Raw genomic sequence first — 25,130 nt, forward strand, 5'->3', positions numbered from 1 at the left:
CACGCAGGGCCGGCAACGGGGGAGGCGAGGAGGATGGGGAGCACGGAGAGACGGAGGGAGGGTGCGGAGAGAGAACGAGTGTCAGTGATGGAGCAGTTACGGCATCCTCTGCTTCTCTGGGCTTATGTGCTAAGAGGCACATTTCTCTTGAAAATCCAGCGTCTCTGCTGAGCCATCGAGAAGTGCAGAGCTGGAGCAATTCAGAGCTGCCTGACAGATTCACCTCCCCAGCAGCTGCAGTGGTAACGGAGCATCCTACTCCGTCCAGCACATCCCAGACCCGTGCCCATGCTTGGCAGCCTGTCCCGCTCCCCAGCTGTTGTCCCAGAGGGGAGGCCATAGCCGGGGTGGCTCAGAGCTGATCCCCCTTTCCTGACCCGTAACCCAAGCCTAGCCCACCTCAGCCTTGCACATGCCCTGTGCAGGAAATTGGGTGAAGGCTGATTTTATTTAGCGAGAAGCGTTTTGTTCAGATAATTACTTAATTCAATTTGCTTAAAAATAGAATTTGCTAGAAGTGCTTTAACAGGGTTTTTTTCGGTTTTGTTTTTGTTTTTTTTTTTTTTTGGTATGCTGCTTAATAAAACCTTTCTGCAATTAAGAAATAATGGCACTGGGCTGCAATGCTACTGCAGCATAACAGCTTCCATTGCCATGCAGCAGTGCCTGGTCACCCTGCCTCACACACGGGTGCTCCTGCGAAGCCTTTGGCACGGGGTTGGAAGCCACAGACCTTCCTTAGGGCAGGTGCTGGCACTGCCTGGATGTCACCCCTGCGTGCCCAGGGGGACTCAGGTGGGACCAGGTTTCCAAAGACAGTTTCTGGGGCTCCATCCAGACGGAGGGACAGGGGTGGACCATGGCATGTCCCCCCAGCACCAACCCAACGCCTTTTGTGTGCCCAAGGGCATCTGCCCTGCAGGCATCTGGGGCATCTGCCCCAGGCCAGAGGGCTGCTCTCACCCACAGAGCCCAAATCAGGGGAGAGGAGTCCTGCGGCCCCCAGCCACCTTGTGCCCCATGGCCCCAGGGACGCCTCAGGAGAGTGAATCATGGAGGAAGGCAGGGCAGGACTTACTGGGTCCGTCTCGCCGACTGTCACCTGCTCTGAAAATCGGACCTTTGCCGGGTTGGACCTTAGCTTCGCCTTCTTGGCTGCACTGATGAAAGCAGATTTGGGAGACTGGAAAGAGAGCACCGGATAAATCACCTGCCTGCCCTCGGAGCCATGGCGCGGGGAAAGGCAGACGACACGGAGCCCAGAGAAAGCCTCTCTGAAGCCAGCATGATGATGGGGGGCGGGCAGCGAACCATGAAATGGGGGGGTGGAAAGCAAGTCCCCTTCGCTGTGGTTATACAGCGCTGCAGGCAGGGCCAGAACGATCATCAGCAGCCCCTGAAGTCACACCAGCACCCTCAGCGTGATGGGGGAGGCTGCACACCTAGTGGGCACATGTGCCCGGCACCCCCCGTGCAGGCTGAGCTCCAGCAGACATGAGCCAGGGCTTGCTTGGAGGCATCGGCACTGGTTCAGATGGGAGAGATGAGCCCCTCGGATGTGGGTCTGCAGCAGCGGGGAGGAGCCAGGTGGCTGGGAGATGGGAGATGGCAGGACCCCAGGCATCCCTGCGGGACGTTCTGGTGGCAGTGCCAGGTGCCGCGAAGTCTCTGCCTGCATACGCTCTGGCACGGACGTGGTCGTGCCGCAGAGCTGTGTGTGTCTGAGGGCGCTGGTGTCAGCTGAGCAGGCTGACCTGGCTGGCAGCCATCCAGTGCCAGGAGAAAAAAAGCTTTTTTGGAGCCCGGCACGCACCCTGCTCCTGATGGAGCAGCGCTGGACAGTGGCATCTCCTTCCTGCAGAGGAGGGGAACACAGGGGAGCTCTCACACTTATCTCCTTCACTGACATCAAAGGGCTCAGGAAAGCAGAAATGATGCCCTGCCAGCACTGCCACCAGCATGACGGTTCAATCTGCTCCAGCGCCACAGGCGCCGAGCCCCAGTCCACTATCACCACTCGGTGCCAGCACCACCGCCAGCTGCACTGCTCGGGGTCTGCAGCCTGGCACTCCCATCTCCCCAGGGACTCCCTGGACAAGCCTGCTGGGAACAGCCGCGGTACGTCCCTCCCTGCCGCCTCTGGCATGACAGGTCACTTCATCAGACACGCCTGATGCCCTCAGCAAACCCTATGGGTTTGGGGATATTTTTCCTCCCTCCCTCTTGCAAGGAGGTAGTGACGAGGACAAGGAGATGGCCGCATGCCCACACTGACCCTGCGGGGCTGTGGCAGCTCTCAGACCTGATGGCTTGGAAGAGTCTTGGGGTGGCAGGACAGCAGTCCAACACCTCACTTGAGCTGCCTGAGTGGTCCTGCAGGGCCTCCAGGGACCCCACCTCAGTCTCCCAAAGGGCTCTTAACCCCTGTCCTGGCTCCCCTGGGGCCGGCCATGGCCCCGCCGGTCTCACCTGGTGGGTGTGCAGAACTGTGAGGATGATGAAGTCCTTGGCCTTCCTGTGACAGAAAGGAGAAATGAAGGTGGACGGGACCTCACGGTGGTGGACTTCAACATGTGCATTTGGCTATTCAGAGAGCACATTCCACCCTCCCCAACCCGATGGTGGTCGGGACCTTCGGGGGCTCCTTGGGATGCTTGGTAATAGGGCTGTGGGTGCCCTCCCAGTGCTGCCCACCTCTAGGCCAGCCGGGAACGAGTATGGCACTTGCTCCAAGGCACTCCCCCTGCTCACGTTGAGGCTTCCTCACACCAGCAGTGACCACTGGTGACAGTGGAGTCTGGGGGTGTGCATCGACACCCCAATGCTCCGGTTGGCACAAGCCCCCTCCCCAAAGCCAATGAGGGACGAGTGTTGTCCTTACCTGACGAGCTCGATGAATCTCTCTCTGGGGGCTTCACTCACGTCCTCATCATTGATGGCCAAGATCTGGTCTCCTGGCAGGAGTTTATCCTCAGAGGGGCCACCTGCCGGGAGAGAGGGTCAGGGCCAGCCCAGGCATCCTGGGGCTGTGGGGTTGGGGGAAAGCAGAAGGGTCCCAAGCGCCCCCAAAGCATTTGCCCATGTATGTAGCTGTGGAGGGCATCCCGCAGGCCCACTGGAGGGGACAGGAGCCCAGGGAGGGGTCCCACCAGGGGAAGGTGCTGCTTTGCTTCCTGGCACCCTGCGGCCGTGTCCAGGGACCCCCACACCGCACACCCTACCTGCTGCCACCGAGCGCACCACCACTGGCCTCTCGCTGCCGGCCACAAAGCCGAATCCGAAGCAGGGGTGGCGCTGGACCGTCACCTGTCGGAGCGTGTCCGAAGGCAGCTGCCCACATTCCATATCATCGCCACCGCGCTCCTCCGGCATCACATGGCTGCGCTGCAGAGCAGAGGGGCAGGCTGTAATGCACCCATCATGGCAGCCCTTCCCGCTTGCCCCAAGCCCTCTGCGACCTGGAGGGCAGCCCCACTCCACCTGCCTCCTGCATTGCTGCTGGCACTGCGGGTCCCAGCAGCTTGCTGGGACATCCACAGCCCCCCCCGTCCTCCCTTGCAGAGCGGTGCTGCTCAGTGCCCACCCTTGCCCCAGCACCAGCAGCTCGGGCAGGGGGACATTCATGTCCCAATACCCCCAAGGGTAAATCATGCCACCCTCTCCCAGCATCTCACTGTCCCATCCCTGTCCCAGCATCTACTTCATTAGATGGGAGACCTGTGTGGGATCAACTCCTGGTGGTGTGACTCTGGCCATTACCTGAGGGATGCCACCGCCGCGAGGTTCAGAGGAGACGGCAGCCCTGGCATGGCCGGAGTGCCGTCTCTCTGCCCATTCTGCAGAGGTTCAAGAGCAAACTCAAGGGTTGACTTTTTCACGCCGTGAACACGGCTGCACAATATCAGATATGTGGAAACAAGTTCAGCCAGTCTGAAAACTGGGATTAAGGCAGGCTCAGCCATGGCTGCTGGCACTACGACTGAGTCTCTGCCGCCAGCCCCTGGGAATCCTTGAACAGCCAGAAGCCGGGAAGACCCAGCCCAGGGCAAGGTCATGCCAAACCTGCCCTTGCCATCCCAGAGCAACGCCAGCCGTGGCTCCGGGCCGCTTGGCAGGGCTGCAAGCCTGCTATCGGGGAGCAATCCCAGCACCATTGGGATGGCAGTGGAGCGCAGCACAAACAGATGGCAATGAGCATGGCTGCGACCAGAAAAATAAAGTGATGAAGGTGCTGTTGTTTCTGCGCTGCTCATTGCTTGTTCCTGTCCAGACTATTTAGCCTGCTTAAAAAAGATCCTTCCAGGCCTTTTGGCAACACATCAATTGTTCTGCCTCTTATCAGTTTAGGATTTGACACATCACCCATCTAATGCAATCTGTCTGCATTTCCGACACCCCCTGCCCACTCCCAGCGCCACATGTTGGCACCCGCTGCAGAGCGAAGAGGGACGGCGCGTGGGGCCGAAAGAGGACGTGAGATTCTTGCAGCTCTGCGTCAGCACACGTGCAGCTTCAGGCTTGAGCACATTGCTGCCAGGAAAGACAGCCCTGTGCCAGCCCTGATCCCCAGGTGACCTGTCCTGACATCCTTTAAGGGAGCAGTGTCTGGCCGTGTCCCTGCTGCCTTGTCTCCCACGGCAGCCAGGAGCGCTCTGAGCACCGGGCACCTCCACCCAGTGTCAGGGGTACAGCGCTGGCTGTGGATGAGCTGTGCTCTGTGGTGATGGGATGCCACCTCTGCCGGGTCCATCCTGACCCATCCCCAGTGCCCAGCCAGATGGGTACTCGTGGCTTTCCCCTCTCTCATGGAGCAGCACATGGCTGGAGAAGCAAAACAGTGAGACCTGGGGAAGGGAACTGCTGAAGAACAGAAGGGTGTGAGTATCTCCCTGGGGTGGGGGGAGTCCCACACCCGACAGCGGTCCCAGTGGGGGTGCAGCACCCGCAGGCGCAGGGTGCAGGGCCGGCTCCATCGCCAGGAGAGTGCAGCTGCAGGGGAACGCAGGCGAGACTGTCTCCCCTGCGACTGGCTACGCACTGCCTCATTAGCTGCTCTGCTACTCCCATGAGCATTTAAAAGAACAACAGCAACAACAACAACAAAAATATCACACAATTCAACCAATTTTCTCAAACGAATGTTATCCAAAGCCATTGTCTGCGGCTGAAAAGGGGACTGAACGTAGTGCTGCGTCTCCACATGCCTGGCGTGGCTGGGGAGAACACCTGCTGTTTGCAGAGATGGAGCTGCCTGCCAAAGACAGCAGAGCTGCTGAGCTTCTGGCTTCCCAGGGGAGACCCCTTTTGTCTCCCCCAAACTACCCACAGCAACTCCAGCCCCCCCATCAAACAAGCCCCTGCAGCGCATGAACGTGAGGATAAACTGTGGGGCTCAAAGCACTGGGATGCTTCAGAGATGTGGCTGAGCTCAGTGTGATTGCTCTGGGGAAACCGAGGCAGGGGTTTGCTCACTAAGTCACAGCCAAGTGGATGACAAGTCCCGGACTACAGCTGCCCAGTTAAAGCTGTTGTGTCCCCAGATCTGTCCTTTTGTGTGCAATTTGGGAGTGGGTCTCACCCCCGCTCCTCCCCACGGAGCCCACGGCTGAGCCATGACCCTCCGATGACCACGCAGGAACAGCAGCCTCTCACGCAACTGAATTACCATCAGAAAAGGTTAGCAGGGAAATCTTTGCAGCTTAAATGGACAAAAGGAAAAGAAAGCTGTCTGCCGTCCAGCGTTAAAGGGAAGAGGGGAATAAAGAGCTGGATACTGACAATAAAACTCCTTTACCAGGCTCTTAAGCTGCTCCTCTCCTGATAAGACTTTGACGCTGCAGAAGCATTACCAGGAAATTAAATAAAGGAGGACCAGTGTCCTCATAAGCAGGCCTTATCCACTCCTGGAGAAGCAGTAATGTGCTCAGCAGCAGGTATGACATGCCTTCTCCGGGCTGCGGCTCTGAATGTCCTTCCCGTGGCAGCTCTTCCACGCTGGGCTTGGGGCATGACATGTGCTCGCCCTGGACCAGAGCAAGAGGTCGCAGAAAACCAGCAGCAGCAGCGGGTAATGCTCTCCCTAACACTGGTAATTACAGCTTGGCTACACCCCAGGACCCCAGGAGCCATCGCTTCCCTGAAGCCTGTTTTTGTGTTTCTTCTAATTCCCGGGCAGAGAAGTGTGCTGGGCTGCAAATCTCTCGGCCTTGCTCTCACAGCAGGGAATGGGAGCTATAAAACAACCCCTGGAGCTCAGCAGCTCTGCCCTGTCAGCAGCATCCAAACCCAACCCCATCCCAGGCTCAGCCGCCAGTGATCCGGGCCACACTGCTTGGAAAACACCCGCCACCCCCCTCAGTGGGCACAGACCAGCACTGACCCCATCCCACTGCAGGGAGCAGATGGCCGTTCATGTCCGTGTCCCCATCCTGCCTATGTCCCTGCCTGCCTGCTGCCCACCCCCAGCCCGAGAGGCTGCACCGTGTCCCCTCGCATCCCTGGGGACCACCATGGCACAATGCCACCGAGACACAAGGTCACTGGAAAACAGTTCAGCACAAGGTAAAAGGACTCGCCAGGAGAAACCCCCCTGTGCCCATCCGCAGCAGGAGCCCACCACGGCCGTGCTGCTGTGGGAGGATGTCTGCTCCTCATCCGGCTCTTCATGGTGTCTCAACCAACATGGCATGAAGATATCTCCTCTCCTGGGGCTTGGTCGCTTATCTCCTGTGCTCAGAGCTCAGACACCGATCGGGTCACACTCTGCCGCCCAAGGTAAGAGAGACATCAGCTTCATCTGGTCACTCCCCACCATGATACACTGCCAAGGGATGTGCCTTCAGCTTCCTGCGCACCTTCAGACCTCCGCGCCACAGAGCAGGGCTGAATCCAGAGCCCTCATTCCCCCCCAGACAGATAAAGGCAGAGCAAGAGTTACTCCAAAATCTGACGCATACATTTTTAATTTCTTACTGCAATGAATCTCTGCTCCCTCTGAGGACTGGTTTTCTCTCTTTGCTTTTAGTGCTGACTGACCACCTCTGCTAGCGGGAAAAGCCACCAGAACAAACCAGTACCTGCCTGGGAGGAGCGGTGATCTCCATCTACCCAGGACACTCGCACCATTTCCAACCGCCTTTAAACAGGACGGCACGAGATGGAAACACTTTCTGCAGCTGAAGAAGGGCTTACAGCTGAGCCCCAGGATGGGGAGTGGGTATGGAAAGGTCTCAAGCCTTTTGCAGAGGGGCACTTTGCACAGATGGCACTGCAGGGGTGAGTGCCAGCTCTCCTCCCCCTTCCTCTGCTGCCATGAACACCCTGAGAACAAACAGAGCCTGTGGATTCCTGTCTCTCCTGCTGCAAAACCATGCCTAGCTCCTCCATCTGCCAGGCTGCAGTTGGTGAACGGCTTGTGAGGCATGTGGGATCCTAAGCACGTGTGGCAATGGCAGGAAACGCTGGGGAACGGGCCAAGAAGCGTTTTTATGGGGAGCATATGGCAGCTGCAGCCTCGCACGCTGGTCTCCATCTCAGATGGAGCCTGCAGGGCTGCCAGGGCACGTAGGGACCAACAGCGGGGACAGAGCTGGCCAGCATGGGATCCACCGCGACGTGCATCTCTGCTCTATCAGTCCTGCACATCTGCACCCAGCAATCATCTCATCACCATTTGGACCACTTTAACATGTCAGACGTCCCCAGCAAGGGCAAACAGATGCTGTACTTCCAGACCACCATGAAGCTGCTCAGACATGCAATGCACACAGAGGTGGCGTTTGATGGCCCAGTAATGGCTGCCCTTGCTTTGGCAGCAATTAACGGCTGGCTGAACCGAGGAGGGCTGGACCGAGGGCTGCCAGCCTGGCTGAGACTGACGTTAAAGGCAGCAGAATGACCCAGGCCTTCACTGCTGAAGTCCTTCATGGACCCAGTCTGGAGAACTGCAGCCTGCATACGGCTTTGCCATATGGCCCAGGACTTTACCCCCTGTGCTCCAGCTTGGATTTGCTGTCAATATTAGGAATTTAAAATCAGTAGAGCTCTTCAAAAGGGTTAGGAAGGGTTAGCTTTACCGCTGGCGCCAGGTCTGTCCTGAGCTGGCAGGTATGCCAGGTATGCTGCTGGTACAGAGGTTGGGTGCCAGATGGCAACTGTTTGAGGGCAAAAATACTCTGGCCTTTCAGCGCAGGAACAAGCAGGCGGTGAGCAGCGTCCCCCAGCACAGCCGGAGCTGAGCTGCCGGAGAAGCCAGTGAGCAGCCAAAGGCAGCTGTAAATAATGAAGCAGCAGCCTCAGCCTGTCTCCGGGCAGCAGCCACAGCTTTCTGCTGCTCAGCCTGCAGCTTTTTAAACGGTCCTGGCATCTCAGCTAGAGAAAAACACAGGCAGAGGGGCAGGGAGGGATGGGGCCCAGGTGGAAATCCCAGGACCTGTGATACCTCAGGGGTGGCAGAGAGGGATGGAGAGGACCTCAGCCCCCCCAGCAGGGAGTGGGACCGGCCTGACCTGGCGCCGAGAGCTGCATCTTGGAGGGTGAGAGGGGCCATTCCCAAAGTAATGCTGCTTATTAACAGAAAATACAGTGTTGAGCATGGCTGACAAAGACCCTGCACCCCAACAGACACGCTCAGGTCAACAGAAGAAACCGCTTCTGTGCAGGGAGAGGCTGTCCTGAAATAAGCCCTGTGAGACGCGGCCCAGAAGCACCACGGAGAATCTGAAGCCCAGCCTGGATCACCCCTTCCACAGGCACACACTCACAGACAACGTCTTCCTCATCTAAGACTTGGGCTCTCCAGCCTGGAAAGGAGAAGAGGAAGAGGGACTGTGATGGGGCCCCTAAAACCACGGGGCAGGGAGCCAGCACCGCGTGAGAACTAGAGGGCCCCTGTGGAAGGACGTTTAACACATGGAAAAGGCAGGACTTGGCCACCCAAGAGCCAGTTAATCCCTGGAGCTCGCCACCACAGGATGCTGGGGAGGCTGTAAATTCAACCGGGTTTGAAAAGCAATTTCCAGCTACTAAATTCAGAGGCCTCCAAAATTCCCATGCTATAACTTGCCAAAACCTGGGAGAATTTACACCAAGAAGAGCCTGATCGGGATGAGCCCTCTCCCTCAATACGCAGCGGGAGAGAGGACTCGAGCCCACCTCTCTGGCACACCGATGGGGCGCGTACCCACCTGCGCGTGTCAGGCCTCTGGCATGGGCTCCCTGAGGCGCGCGTGAGCGTGGCAGAGATGGGACCCCCCTTGCACGCGCCCGAGTGTGCCGTTGGGTGCCTTCAGGAGGCAGCAGGGCTCCAGGGCAGGCGCTCGGCAGCAGCGCCGCGGGGCATCGGGTACCTGCAGGAGCGAAGGATGCTGAGCGTGAGATGATGAAGACCTCCAGGGTGTCTGCACACACAGCCTGGCCGTGCCCGCACAAATTGGGAACAGGCTGGGGTGCTGTGCAACCTGTCTGAATGCCCCCCAAAGACAGACGTTTGCCTCATTTGTGCGGGTTTCCACACTGTTACAGACACCATTCTCCTGTAAATGTGAATTGTTTTTACCTGGGGGCTCCCACCATTTTCTCCTCCAATTTTCCACATGATTTTTGGCCGTTTAAGGGATTTTTGTTCTCCCCAGCTGGAGAAGCACCTTGCCGAGAACAGGATCAAAGCAAAACCCTTTAACAACAGGGTCAGGCCCAGAAGGCTCGTGCTCCTGCCTCACCCAGCAGCCGGCAGGGGAGCCGCTACCCTGGGCCTGCCGGCAAAACTGAGCTGAGCTGGAAAGCCTGGACCGGAGGAGAGGGACTTGGGACAGGCAGGGCTTCCTCGCAGAGCTCTAACAATCTCCTGCAATGAGCGAGGGATGGCAAGAGAAAAGCCTGTCTCCTCTCTAGTGCATTCAGCATGTGCCCTGAGCATAGGCTGCAAAGCCACACCATGGGACAATTTTTTTAGGGTATTTTTCTTTCCCTTCGGGGATGCCCAAGTGGCTGGGCACTAATCTAGGGCCTGGGAGAAACTGGTTTCCAGCCCCTCCTCTGCTACTGTCCTCCGCGGTGACCACTGACATGTTACCTCGGTCCTCTCCTCTGCGGTGCTCCACCGGTGTCAGCGGGCAGAAGCCCCTCTCGCCCAGCCAGGGCAGGGCTGGGGAAGATGTTACAGACTCGGAGGGATTTTTATCTCTGCGAGGACTATAGGAATACAGTAAACAGACAGTCAACACTGGGCTAAAATGAGATGAACACATAAGCGGATTAATCAGAGATAAGGAGTGATGGAATAAAATTCGCAGCACTTTTCTCCCTTATTTGAGTGACACTTCAGCTGCGTGATGGGGGCTTGGAGTGACACCAATTCCCCACCACAGCCTGGCCGCTCTCTGTTGCTCACTTACTGCTGCTGGTTGAACACTCAGCTCCAGCGTCCCCTGACTTTAATTCAGGAGACCTTCGTGTTGTATTAACTTTGCTTTCTGGCAGTACTGGAGACAAACACTCTCAGCCCCGTGGGGAGGGCGGGCTTACACCAGGCAATGGGTGCCAGCCCCGGGTGCTCCTGCCCCTCTCATGCTGGCACGAGCAGTTTGAACCCAAACCGAGCCTCTCCTGCAAGAGACCCCAAATGCACACAGTGTGTCCCCAGAGCCTCGCGCTCCTCAGGGACAGGCTCTGGCTGCTGCACCGCACAGCGGCTCCTCTCCGGCGGCGAGGCAGCAGGAGCACGGCTCCCTCCACGCCTGCCCGGGCACCAGGCGAGGGACCCTGTAGCTGCCCGCCTTGCTCTGAAGGATTTGCAGGAGGAGAAATTTATTGCTGCATATAAAGTCCAGAGGGGAGTTAAATAAAGGGGGCGAGAGTTACTGATCCTTTACATCCCATTAGCGAGAGGGCACAGTCCGGATCCCCTCCCAGGTGGCAGTGAGGAAGATTCAGGGAGGCTGCCAGCCCCTCTCTCCCAGCGCCACAGAAAGAGGCTTGAAAATCCAATCAAGCACTTTCCTTTGGGCCCTCACGAATCCCAGGACTTTCACTCTGGATTTACAGAGAGCAATTTGCTCAGCTGATGACTTGCTGGAGGTTTTCAGGACTTCTATCTCCACGCAGCGCAGCGCAGCAAAGGGGCCTGGGGGAAGGGATGCCAATGGAGCAGGCAGGACCACAGAAGCAACAGCAACGTCCCCAGCCCAGATGGCTGCGTGACAGCCCCCGGGTGCAGAGGGAGCGTGAGTCAGACGCAGTGAACTCACCCAGCACCTCCCAGTGTGGTCCAGCGACCCACGGCTCAGCCCTGCCAGCCCGTCCAGGGTGAGAGCTCACCTTGACATAGAGATGGCAAACCCTGCAGCATTTCTGGCAGCACAACATTGGCAAGAAGGTTCCCAAGCCACAGCAGAGCTGGCCCATGAGCTTGACTGCGTGGCAGCGGGGAGTGTCCCACCAAGCCCCCGATACTGTCACCAGCCTTGAACAGAGCTACACAGGAACCTGCTTATGGGAGTTGACAAACACAGCATCACTGGGTTCCCCTCCACCCCTGCCTTTTCTGGGAGCCCTTTCCACGCTCAGGAAAACTCTTGAGCTGATACCAGATGATAGAGGCAAAACAATTACAAAAAGAAAAAAGCAAAGGAGCAGGGGAAGCTTTTGAGCACAATGCTTTCAGCCTGGGGCTGCCGGCATTTCTAGCAGAGAGGCTTAATTTATACTTCTTTATAATCCCTTTATAACCTGCTCCAAGCTCTGCTGCCTGTGCCAGCGTGCTCCTGGGGGCACAGGGAGAGGAGGGGACTCTGCAAGCTGCAGCGAGCTGGCTTGTGAGTGCAGCGCGCTTCCCAGGTAGCCAGGCCTATATTTAGAGGCACACCCGCCCACGCGTACTCTGTTTTCTACACGTGTGTGTACAAACATTGCACCGAACCAGCAGCCTTGGGAGACAGCGTCCCTGTTTGTTGACAGGAGACACGCGCGTCTCACCAGCTGCACGCCTCCTCGCCCACAAGTCACCTGAAGGCGCTCGCCTGGGGAAACGGCGCGGGCACAGGGACGTGGAGCTGCTTCTGCGGCGGCATGACCTGACATGCGTGCCCCGGGGTCCCCATGGGATGCACGCAAGCACGCTTCCCTGTGAGATGAAGGCACCTGTGGTCCCTGTGGGATACAGGCATACATGGTCACCCGTAGAATGTGCACACATATGGTCCCCCCATGGGGCACAAGCACTTGGGGTCCCTGTGGGATGCATGCACACATGGTCCCCTGTGGGACACAGGCAGGGGTGCTGGGAACACCCAAGTGACCTCCCTTCCACCAGGCCAAATGCCACCCAAGATCTACCACCTGCCTACGGCACAAATCCCTGCCGGTCACCCACCAGGCTGCCTGCCCGCTGGTACACAGCCCCCGTGCTCTGCCAGGGCTCCCAGGCAGCACCCAAGGTCACAATCGCCCGGCTGTGGCAGAAGAAGGACCGCAGATGCCAGCGCAACCTTTCGGTCCCCGGCATACCAGATGAGACCAAATTACCAGCAAAACCGAGATGCTCATTACCCGCATGCTGTGTGGGTGGCCCCCACCGCCGGTGACTCGGCTCTGCCCGCGCTGGCAGGCGCTGCTCCGCGGGGCCATCACACTCCGCACGCACCACAGCGTTTGGAAAGCATTGGTAATGCAGAGAACCACCCTGACAGGTTTCTAAACCAAACTAAATGATTTATAAATTATCAATGTCATGAGTCTGCCTCCCCTGTCAGATGAGGGAGAGTGACAGCTCCGGCTGCTGCTGGCAGGCAAGCAGCGACTGCCTCAAACGGAGCCGGCACACTGGCCACGTCCTGCGCGCGGCTCCCGACGGAGATGCCGGTGTGGCTGCTGCTGAAGGCACGGTAATACTGGCAGGCATCTACACACCGAGCTTCATAGCAGCAGATCTCAGCACTCCTGCTGCATAAGAATCTGATGATTTTCCGAGTTCCTGCTGTAGTAATTAGCTTGATCAGCCCATGCAAATCAGTTTCTATTTGAAATCAGCCTTATTTAATGGGATCTGCTCAGCATTTGCCTCCTGAAGTTTTCACACAGATCAATCTTCCCCATTTCAGCTGTGAAAGGCAACTGGGGCAGGGAATGGTTTCACCTGCCCCAGCACAGGACCCAGCTTGGTGCTCGCCGGCAATTTCTTGGCTTCATTTCTCATGCGCAAGTTGACGTAGTTTCCAGAGACAAAGGGGCTTAGGCTCTGAAAACCCATCTCCTCTGGCAATGGATTATGTCGTTAGATTGTTCCAGTCATTTAGAGGAGCATTTTGGATAACCCAATTTACGCAATTTAGCCCTTGGTGGGTTCAGAAGGAGAGCCCCTCCACCGCTGCCTATTTTGAATATGCAAATCAACCGTGCACAAGGAGATTCATTTTGTAAAGTGCAAGCTGAAAAAGCAATGCCAGTTCTCATCCGTTTCTGGCTGACATTTTATTTAATAGGCTATTCATTTGCCCCGATGTCCCCGGCAGCAGTAACAACCGCCTCTTCAACTTCCCATAACTCACCGCGAGCACCCTTCCCAGGAGCCAAACCAGGGGTTCCGGTGCCTCGGCAGGATTTAACCCTCCTGATCCCACTGGGATCATGCTCATTCTCTGTCTGGCAGTTAATGAGCTCTCGGGGCAGGGGTTCGCCTGATAGCTGTGTCCTGGAGGAAGCTGATCGCATTAGCAGTGGTGAAGGCGTTATGACAGCAACCTGCCCCAACCTGTTCAATGCCCCGTCACCAGCGCTGGCTCCAGGAGCTCTTGGACTGTGTCATGTCTTCCAGCATCGACTGATAACCCCAAATGGACAGATAATCCCCAAACCTCATCCCTCAGTCCTGATCTCTCCAGGAATGCAGAAGCCTGAACCTTCTTCGAACCGTTGAGTCAGGGGTCCCCTGAACTCCTTAGAGAGCCTGGGCTGGAGCCCAAGCCAACCCATGCAGACTGTGTCTCGCTGCACAGACTTTCCCCAGCTCCATGGACCCTGGACCAGGCATTTTGGCGTGCTGTACCCTGAGATGTGCGCAAGCCCACCAGCAAGTGAAACCTCTGGGGATGCACACAGGTCTGCTCCGAGCCCCCACCCAGGGCCCAGGACCCCTCTCGCTGGCTGTCCTGCTTGGGTTTGTCTCGCTCCCTCCTACCTCTTTTCTGTTCGTCTCCAGAGCCCCGTTACGGTGCTCCCAGCTGATCTGCAGGGGCTTTAGCTCACCATCCACCGGGCTGGACTCGGCGTATCAGCCCCAGCCAGGGCAGGTACAGAGAGCAGGTCTTGGAGGTTGTGCTCTCGGCACTCCCAGTGCTCCCAGACCAGGCTCGTGCAGGGCAGACGCTAAGCCTAAATGAGCTTTGCCGAGGCGAAAAACCCCTCCGGCAGCAGGGAAGGGGGATGTCTGGAAAGGTGTCTCAGCCCTGCAAGAGAAGGGGACAGGGCTGTCGGGAAGGAGCTGGGCAGCAGGGCAAAGAGCTGCCTCTGGGAAGGGAGCCTGTGCTTGAAGCAGCCAGCTGCCCTGGCAGACCACAACCGGCACGGCTCTCCCCACCAACTGCACTGCTCACCTCTTTTTTTTTTTTTTCCCCTCTCCTTTTCTCCAATTTATCTTTTTGACACATTCAATGATGCTCCTGCAGACTGAAAACAATAGAGACAGAGTTTCAGCCAAGGCAATTTCGGAGCTGAATCAAAGCTAAAATAACCTATGCACAGAGCAGCTGAGCAAAGACAACTCGGCGAGGGGAGACAGAGCAGTGTGGGTGCCCTGTCCCTGTCTCCCTCTGCAGCTCTGACCACCTGGCTCGCTGGCATGGGGGACAGCGAAGCCCATCCAGGAGCTCAGTGTGTCTCGATCTCTGCTCGCCTACCATCCCCTTCTGGCCCTGATAGCATCATTTCCTCCCTCCCATGCATGCAAGCCCCCACACCAGTGCAAAGCTGACCCTTGCAGCTGCAGCTGAGTAAGTACCTGCTTACCTGGCACTCCGGCTCTGTGCTCTGCGTAGCAAGCACCAGCTTTTGCTTTCCTGACCTTACAGCCCTGCAGAGCAACCCAAATCTTCCAGGCAGAGATTTTTTTTTTCCCTACAGATGCTACTCTGCTGCTACGTGAAGGAGCTGCGAGGGATGGACGGACAGACAGACAGGTGGGGAGAGGTGGATGATGAGCTGATTTCTGCAGAGCGAATATTGTATCTGGACTTTTAACAAGGAACAAGACACAATCCTCAGCACGACTCAGCCTGGAAACACATGCTGCTTCCCAGCCCCACTGCTGGGACTGGCGCGACCCCATTGCTCAGCCACCATCCCACGAGGGAGCAGCCCACAGCTGCCGCCCCAGCGCCCACCCCAAATGCATTGCATGGCCAGGGCAGGTAGAGCCAGGCAGCTCCTGAGACGTGGACGTGAAAGGCAGCTGGGCAAAACGGGAGTTGATGCTCTGCAGAACGAGCTGTGCGTGGCTGACACATTGCTCGGTCTCTCACAGACCTCCTGAAAGCAGCTGTCAGAGCCTGTCTTGTTCCAGCTCCCTGCCTCTCCAGACACGCCGGTAATTCTGCTTCGCTGTTCGTGTTCTTGGTTTGTTTCTCTCTGAGAAAGAGTTTGAGCACTGGCAGCCTCACTGCTCTTTGAGAGCATCAAGAGTACCCAGCGGAGCAGAGAAATGGAAGGCATGGGACCGCAAGCATCCCCCTGGGCTGGTCCATGATGGCACCTCGTGCCCCAGAGCTCCTGCCAGGGGGACAGTGGTCCGTACAGGACGCTGCTCACATCCTGGGTCAAGTTCAGGGGGCTGTGGAAGGCAGCAATATGTCCTTCTGCTCCTGCGTTTTATTTGTGGAACTCCACATCCAGCTCCAGGGTTAACTGTGGGGCTGGGCAGGAGCTCCCTCAAGCGCCTTCTCTGGGTGAGCCCCACGTGAGCGCCTCTAGCCCCTTCCTTTCTAAAGCATCTCCCTGAGCCTGGCAGAGTTCAGTGGCTACCTCAGCCCCAAGGAGCCGATGCCATCCCCACCCACTCCCCAGCCAGGGCACCGTGAGCACCGTATGCTGCGGCAGCCATGGCTTGCCCAAGTGGGTGCAAAACCCCTGCCCTGGAGCAGGGCACGACAATGCTCAGCTCCTGCCAGAGCCCTGAATCTTCTAAGGGAAGTGCTCGGCATCACCTCCTCGGACCAGGGGGATGTTAGACCCCCTCCTCTCCGCCCTCCCCCAGCCGGCTCCATCTCTCTGGAGGATACAGCCCAGAGCTGATTAACGCGGAGCTGAGCATCTTCCTGAGGATATGCAAATAAAACCACAGCCCTTCTCACTCCTTAAACACTGGGGGAAAGAGTTACCCACGCCACCTGTTTACGATAAATGCTGTAGAGTGGAAGCCAAAGAGTGACAGCTCCGAAGATGGCATGTCGGCTCCGGCTGTCCCGGGAGGACCTGTCAAACTGTCACACAGCATTAGCTGCACACATTACTGCACGGCACCCTGCAACCCGCACCACCATGGGGCTGCAGCACCCCTGCTATGCCACAGCACCCAGAGCCCCCAGCATGTGGGAGTGCTGCCTCCCCTCCATTACCTCTCTGGGCAGCCCCCTAATCAAGGGGCACCGGCCACTGCTTTTGTCACCTTGCATCTCTTCTGCAGCAGGATGCCCATGGTCTGCTGCCCGTGGGCTTTGCAGACCGTGATGGACCGATGGGATCAGGCTGAAACAACCAACTGGCTGCCACTCGACCACCTGGAGCTGGGGCTGGCATGGGGGGCAGGGGGCTGGGGTTGTGGGTACAGCAGGGGGAGTGATGGAAGTCCCGTGTGATGGCCCTGGGCCACCTCACACCCACACTGCAACAGCCCTTCAGAAACATGTCCCCAGGGAGGAAGCTGGTGGTGGCACAGAGAGCTTGGGATGGGGCAAGACACCTCCCCATGTGAGCCCTGGTAGGGCTGGCCGAGTCCCCTGGGATGCAGCCCCGCTCCCCATCCCCATCCCCATCCCCTCCGTTGCCACACGCTACCTGCCCCTGTCTGTGCCCCCAAGCCGCTGCAGTGTGAAGTAAACAGATCTGCCTACAGCACCGCTACTTTGCTTTCACCAAAGGGGATTGAAACAAACCCATTTTGTGGCAGGCTGAACCTGCTGCCGGGCAGTGGCCAAGCCTCGGAGGAGAGGTGGCACAGCCCGGCACGGCAGCGGTGGCTCCCTAAACCTCCATGCCCGTTCACACCATCCGCGTTAGCATCCGGAGAGCATCACAGAGCCAGGATCTATGCTGCTCCTCATCTGCAAGTGAAACCACTGCCCATGGTCTCCACGGCTGTCACCTTGGCACTTTTGGTGAATGATAATTCGTAGCCGCTGGCGAGAACACATCAGATGACTTTGTCTGTCTTGAGTCACAAGAAGCGGGAGGGAGAGCTGAAGCTTGGCCTTGGGAGCTCGCTGCCCCTTCCTCTGCCTGCTCAGATCGATGCCTTGAGGCAGCGACCGGCTCCGGGCAGCTGTGAGGCCGGGGTTAAGCATCACTGGCTGTTTGGGCACCAGCTGGGCCGTGGATAACACAAGGGGCAGCTGCAGTCCCACGAGGCCAGGCCAGGAACACCTCTCCCTGACACTCCTAGCTTGGCCAAGAACATCAAAATCACCTCCCAGAGACGTGGATAAGGAGCCACCAGCCCCCGCCACCTCCTCGGCAAGCTCTGGGCACAGCTTCTCCTATTTCCTTCTCCTACTTCACTGTCCAGATTAAAATCCTTCTGCTAGCCTATAAAAAAGGTAATCAAAATGATAACAACAACAAAGCTCTCAGCAGATGAGCCAGTTGGTCCTTAATACCTCCTGGCTGCCAGCAGCTCATTGTCATGGGGAGATGGGAGCTATAAGCTCTGTCCTGGGGCTAGGATGGACATCCATCTGGGAAAGCTGGGGGGCTGCCGGCACAAGGAGTGAGAAGAGACAGGCTGGGGGTTTGGCTCCAGCCCCGGGGTTCAGTGATGACTGGAGGGGTGGCCAAGCCCTCGCTGCAGGGGAATGTTTTTCATAATAGCCCTATGCAGTGAAGCACAAAGGATGGAAGGCTACCAGGACGGGTGGAAGGAAGGCCACCAACCCAAAGGGCACCCTGGGAGAAGGTCAGTCACAGCCCCCCAAACTCTTCCGACTCAGAAAGCCACCCGCCGGGCAGAGGCTGGGAAGGAGGTATGTGCAGACCTCAGGAAAGAGGAGCCGGGCTCCAGGCCCACCATCTTGTTGCTAAATCCATACAAACCAGCCTCTCCCCCTGCCATGATAATGGGCTCTCTGCAAGCATGGGAAGGGGTCACAATGAGGTTGGAGGGGAGCAGGCAGCCTGCCTGGCCCCAGGGTAAGGTGGCTAGCACAGACCTCTCTCATCGCTGAACATGCTGGGATGCTCTGGCACCCTCTCAGCACTCAGCTAGCCAGCTCCTCCGAGCTGCAAAGGGAGAGGAGCCTCCAGTCACTGACTGCTGGCAGGGAGCTGCATGGGTGCCGGGGAGGAAGGAGAGCTCACGGGCTTCCCGCGCTTGTGCTCAACCACAAAACCAATTATCCTCATTGCAATTAAAAAGGAGAAGAGACAAAACCCCCTGACCCAGAGCATCTGCAAAGCCTGGAGCCAGCGCCCACGGCAGAGGAAGGAGGGGCAGATCTCCCGGAGGCATGGCTCCCCGCCAGTCCGTTTCCACACTGGGGACGGATTACGCAGCAGCGCTTTCGGTAACGACAGGTGGTAACACAAATTTGCAGGACAGAGATGAAATGCTCCCAAGTCCTTGGTCACCTTCTTACAGCCCCGCCAGTCCTGCAGACGTAGTGGTCGGTAGGTACATCAGTGGCTACAGACAATAAGATGTTCAGGGTCTAGGGGCAGTTTCCAAATGACGCCTAGGGCTGGGGGTATCACTTACACCCTGTGCAGGACTGGGAGACGAGAGACTTATCTGGCCCAGCTCTTTCATGGACAGGCAGGAGCAGGGGTCTGCAGCCAAATCACACAGGGGGTGGGAGACCCACGGTCTTTGCTCTTCATGCCAAGCAGAGCGATTCCTGGGGAAGCAGCCTGCACTGAAGCCTGGGTAACAAACTGCCACCTTCTCAGCAGAGGAGCCTGCAGGAGCTGTGGTTAGCACACGTGAAGTTCAAGCCATTTCCACAAGGACCCTCTGTTGAAAAAGCGCCAGGTGAAGGAGCAAGTGATGAGACGCTGTCATCTCAAACCAGCCTGGGAGACAGACCTTCCCCACGTGCCACTGGCTCTCCGTCTGGATGCTAGCGTGATTCCTCCTGACCACATGCCCCAGCCTTGCTTTATTGGTCCTGCAAAACCCACACGCAGCAGCTCGCACGCGCCAGCATCCCTGCTGACACCTCATTTGCAAGAATATTGCCAGGGGCAGGTAAACACAGGCAAGCATTAGCGGAGACTATCTAACTTGGATCTCACTCTGCGTGAACAGGTAGCAAGGGAAGGCATTGCCATAAAGAAATCGTCCTCTGAAGAGCTGAGACAAAGCAAATCCCGGCATCCTTCTCTTACAGAGCCAAGGGATGGGTGCTGCCACCAGAGCATCCAGCTTCTCTCCCACAGCCACAAGGTCTTTCTCCCTCCCTGGAGGATCCCACAGCTCCGGGACGGCCCCAAGTCTCTGGGGAAGACTCCCTTCCCTCCCCCAGCTCAGGCCTGGGTCCCCTCTGGGACTAGAGGATTTTGACTGAGGAAAGCACTTTAAAAAAAAACAAAAAAAATCAGTGTTTTATTGCTGTTAAGCATCAGTGAGGCACACGCTGGGCTGTGTTTGCTGCAATCATAGAGACCCCCAGGTTGACAACGGCAGCTAACGGAATAGGGATGCTGCTCGCAAGGTCTCTTCTCTGTGTCCCCACCCCAGGCAGGACCAGGTATCTAACGCCTTCTCAGAAACATCTCTCTAATCTGTAGGGTTACAGCAGGAGCAGACCCAAGGTTCCTGTGCTCGAGTTTTCCGTACAGCCGGTGAAAAGAGGAGTCTCACGAGAGCTGCTTGGAGGTGACACGGCAGCAGCCAGGAGGAGAATTACCAGCTGCTCCACACACAGAATACAATTCCCATTAAAGGGAGGGGAAAAAAAAGCAAAGCACAAAAACCAACCGAGCACCGAACCACTTCTAAGTGTCCTCTGTCTAACCTGAAGAAAGGATCCTCTGCCAGCGAGAGCCCACAGCCTGGGAGATGCTCCCAGCACAGCCTCCCCCCACCCCACATCCCACCACCTACCCTGCTCGTGAGATGGTAACGAGCTGCCTCCCAGGGGGGCTGCAGAGAGAAACCTCCATGGGGTCCGTGGGGTCCATGGGGCCTCTGAGGCAAGGCGTTGGGTGCAAAGCGCTTTGAAGCCCTACCTCGTGCAGGAGGTATTGCCCGCCTCCCCCTGGAAGGAATCAAAGCGGGGGGTCTGCAGGGTGTGGGGCAAACACTGCCGCAGTGTCCCAGCGCCCCAGGCTCACCCAGCCCTGGATTTGCCTGGGGATGGCGGGGACTCTCTGCTAGAGCTGGGCGCTGGGGCCAGCTGAGAGCTGCCAGGAGGAGAGGGCATGGACCCCATCAAAGCCAAGCCTGTGCGCCCCATGAGCCAGCCCCTGTGGCCGGAGCACTTCTGTGGGGAGAAGGACCAGGTGAGGAGCCACGAGGGGTGGTTAACTGGGCATCCTGCTAATGGGAAAGGGAATTAAGGGCTTCCCAGAGAGACCGGCACTGGGATCCGGATTTAGCAGCATTGTTCCTTGGGGATTGCAAAGACAATGTAAACTCCTAGGGGATTAAACCTGAAGAGGATATGAAACTAGCAGGGAGAGAGGAGAGGCCAACACCATAGGAGGGACAGCGATTACAAAATTACCTGCCAGCCTTTAGGAAAATAAATGACATGAGATTTTATACAGATAAACCAAGACTTAATGCAGCTGGGGAGACGATCAGTGCCAGGGCAGGAGCAGCCTCCGCCACCTGGCTGATGGCAGCGCAGAAGCAAGGCCTGGAGGGTAGAGCAGGCAATAAGGAGGAGCTGGGTTTGCATGGCAGAGCCACGCTGGGAGCGATGCCAGTGCAGGGGAGCAGGGACAGTTGCAGCGCCCCGCTCCCACCCAGAGAAGGATGGGGGGATGGCACAGCTCGGCATGCACCGCGATCGGTGCTGCGAGAAACCTCAGCCCCTGCTTAGCAGTCAGGTCAGGCAGCACCAACACCGCCTGGGTGCCTGGAAGAAGATGCGCTGTTTTTTCTCTTGCAGTCAGAGAGCACAGGGATAGTTTAATCTCTGCACCGCGGGCCAGGCTGGTTTCTGCATTGCTGCGTGTCCCAGACCCACAGGCATCCCAAGACCTGCGGACAGGACACATGGGCTTCGCGAGAGCAAGGCACAGAAATAATTCAAGACCAGAACAGGCTCTGCTTCCCCACACTTAACGGGCAGCAAACCCGAGAGCCAGCTTGCAAGCCTGCAGAGAGCTGGCTGCCTGCCTCTCCTTCTCCGGGACTGAGGATGGCTGAGCCCTCGGAGCTGGGCATTTCCCTTGCTCGCTGCCACTTCCCAGCCGGCAAGCAGCCACCTCCTCATGGCCTTTCCAACCTTTGCCAATGCTGGGCAGGACCAGGCTTTGCTGCTTTCCACTCCAATGCAGGCTGCCTGGTTTACCACTCCAGGCGCGGGGGTCCTGTCCCCCAGCTGGCTGCATACCAGCTCTCCTTGGCAGGGGGGAGCGTGCACGCTGTACCCAGGCCCTGGGGACAAGGACCCTGGCTCCCCATTCAGCCGTTGCCATTCGGAGACATCTCCTCGGTCTCTTGGAAACGCTGCCGCGTGGGAGCTGCCGCTTGGGGAGTGAGTCACGCTGCTGGGCGGGCGAGGGCGGCACGCAGGGATGCCAGGCACCGGCCACCGCTCACCCCCTGAGACTCCCTGCTCCCCCGGGTGCTGCGCCATGGTGGCACAGGGCAGAAAGGCAGGGTGTCCCCATGGAGAGGCATCTCCCGCGGCTGGGTGACAGCCCCATGCCTCCCACCCCTCTCCGCTGGTCTGGTAGCTGCTAAAGCACTGCGAAGCATTTCCCAGTGGCTGCTTTTCCATGCCACGGCATCAGGGAGAGAGGGAGCAGCCCTGGGAAGGCAGCTCCTGCAGAGACAGAGACCCCGTGTCCTGCTGCACAGAGGCACGTGGCGTGAGAAAATCCTCCCAGCCAGCTCGGAGGTTCTGGGGCTAAGGGGAAACTGAGGCACAGGACGAGGAAGGGACTTGCAGCAGAAGATCACTGGTGGTGCAGAAGCCCATGGGAAAAAGGCTCCCCTGAGCCTACTCACCCTGGGGGAGGCATCCCCCAAGCCACAAGGCAGCAGCCCAGCCACCCCCCTTTGGGGACCATCTCCTCACCTGCCTCAAAGATAGCACAAGCTCCCCAAAACTGATGGGATGATAAGCACCTCTTTTGAAAGGGAGCAATTACCAACAAAATACAGATTATGCAAATACCTTGGTTACCAAAACGATGCTCCCTGAATGCTGAGTAGGAAAGAAAAGAGCCACGGAGAACGAAAATTCAAGAGCTGCATCACGTCTCTTCAAAGCGCTGAGAGGCGGAGAGGAGCCTCCTGGGGCACAGGGGCTTTAGGAGGCCACCACAGCCCACTGACCGTCACACCAGGGACAGGGGTGGTGCTCAGCGTTTCCCTTTCCTCCCAAAGCACTTCAGAGCCGTTACTATCGCTCCCCTTGGAAGAATGCGGAAACCGAGGCTCAGAAGGAGAAGGCATTTGGCCACCGAGACCCAGCGTGCAGAGACAGAGAAGAGGTTAAGGTGCTGCTGCTGGGATGCCCCAAGCCAGGCATGGAGCGGGGCACCCCGCTGCATCCCATTCCCCCGCAAGCGCTCCCAGGCAGCTGGCATTCGCTGCTGTGGCATGACGAGTCGGACTTGCCGGAGTCGGCTTTGTGTGGAGCGGAGGTGTTGAGAGAGGCAACAAGAGCACGGGCTTGGGGAAAAAAACTATGTGGGCTACTTGGGATGGGCTGGGATGGCAGCAGCCACCATGGCAGGCAGGAGGCTGGTTAGGAGAGGGCTAAGGGGGGATCTGTGAGTTTTGATTCAACAGGCAGGGACTGCCCTGCCTTGGCACACGCTCCCTGGCACGGAGGCAATGGTGTTCCCAAGGACTGATGTTATGGGCTCGAGAGGAGCAGGGCTCAGCGTGCCACCCACTACAGCACAGCTCTGGCCATGCTCCTCTGCTCTGGGTTTCTTCCAGCCTCATCTGCCACCATGGTGGGTCAGTTTTGCAACCCCAAGCCCTTGAGCGGGCTGCGTAGCTGGTGCCAGAGCCACAAGGGTGAGCATGGCTACCCCACTGCTGAGAGCAGAGCGGGCCACAAGCGTGGTGCCATCCTCGGTGGCGGCGGAGGACCCTGACAGCCGTTTCAGCCTTGCAAACAAGGCAGCTTTGGAAGGATCAAGTGCTGATTTGGAAGGATGGAGGGTGACACACGCGAGACAAGGGCCATCAGGCAGCACAGCAGCGGTGGCAATGTTTCACACCTGGCCACCACATTTCCCCCGGTGCAAGGTGGGTCTAACAGGGACAGCTGATACGATACTGCTGTGCCATAACCACACAGCATCCCTGAGCAGGAACTCTGCTTCTCTCAATGTCGCTGGAACCACCAGACCCTCACACAGGTCTGAGCTCCCGGCACACTGGTCCCTGCCCTGCGCACGCTCACCTGCCTGGCAGTAGTCACTCGCCGAGTCCCACTGACGTTGCACAGGGAGTAAGGACAACTCATGACGCAGTAAATGCCAGCAGAGCCAGCCGCGCGATGCTATTTCCTATCCCCGTGGAGCAGAGAAGCCATAAGTCAGCGGGAATGTTCTTTGCATCGTCCCCACACACCAATGCCAGGCAGATTTATGGTAGCAGCGCAGGCACTGCCGTGCCAGTCTGGCAGCCCAGCATCCTCTCCAGCAGACAGCGGCAGGAGCAAGGCCCCAGTGCGAGTCTCTCTGTGGGCAGCCCTGGTGACCTCCTCCCACTGCCAGCATTGTCTGACCAGAGATAGTGAGGCATCTCCACTTCATGGACTTTGCAAAATCTGGGTCCCCACCCACCCTGGAGCACTGGAGATGCTGGACCGCAGCAGATAGCCAGCCCCTGGCTCGGCTGCTCCCGATGACCCGGCTGTCCTGCCATGTGGCACCCCTGTGCCCTGTGCTCCCAGTCCTGCAGGAAGTCCTTTTCCTCCCTCCTCTTGTCACAGCCCCTCTTTGGGCACCTTTCCAGCACAGCCTGTGTGCAAACAGCCTGGTGCAGCTATCGCACACGTAGCTGGTGCCACGTGTAGACCGGTGGCATCGCTTGCCCAGGAGGTCCGTGCCTCCTCTGGCTGCTGCCCTGGTGCAGGTGGCTGCCCCGGGGGCTCAGGCAGCAGGACAGAGCCCAACCCAAACCAGCATCGGGAAGAGCTGCAAAGTCAGCTGAGCCTTTTCCATTACCAGGGTGAAATGCCTGCCTGAGGACCAGGATTTTGCCCACTTGGACTATGACAGCAGTTGCCTCTTCAAATCCATCTCTGGATTTGAGTGCCCCAATGATATTTCCAGAATCCAGGAGTTCTCTCCCATGCTGAGGGAGAGATGGATCTCACCCCCAGCTGCTCCACAAGCCCCTGCCCAGCTGCCCAGCCCTTTCCCAACCCTGCCTTGCCCTTGGGCAGGTCTCCTCCACCACAGAAAGCCATGTTTGGCCTCTCAGCCCTCCTGCGATGCCAGTGTTTGTTCACAGCAACATATGTGTTGGATTTGCTTTTGATCAGCAAAAAACCACCTCCTCCTTATCTTCCCTCTGACCTGAGCTCACACTACCTCAGGAGAGACAGAAAGTTAAATTTGTGGACAAGGTGAGAAAAGCCAGATGCCTCCTGCTATGTATAACCACAGCAAACAGCGCAGGCACTTTGCAGATCCCCTGCGACACCAGTAATCCCACCTGCTACTGATACAGCTCCTGTCTTCTCTCAATTGGCTCTAACTCTCTTACTCTTTCCCAAAATCAAGCATCC

The 25,130-nt window shown here is 57.8% G+C and overlaps 1 protein-coding gene across 1 annotated transcript in view; it reads right to left on the reverse strand.

Annotated features, from left to right (window-relative positions):
• LOC142087719 (thymosin beta-15A homolog) overlaps window positions 1–25,130 on the reverse strand; it is a 463,475-nt gene that overhangs the window by 63,810 nt on the left and 374,535 nt on the right. The window lies entirely within an intron of this gene.

This window comes from Calonectris borealis, chromosome 13, assembly GCF_964195595.1.
Source record: "Calonectris borealis chromosome 13, bCalBor7.hap1.2, whole genome shotgun sequence".
In the NCBI taxonomy this organism is placed as follows: Eukaryota; Metazoa; Chordata; class Aves; order Procellariiformes; family Procellariidae; genus Calonectris; species Calonectris borealis.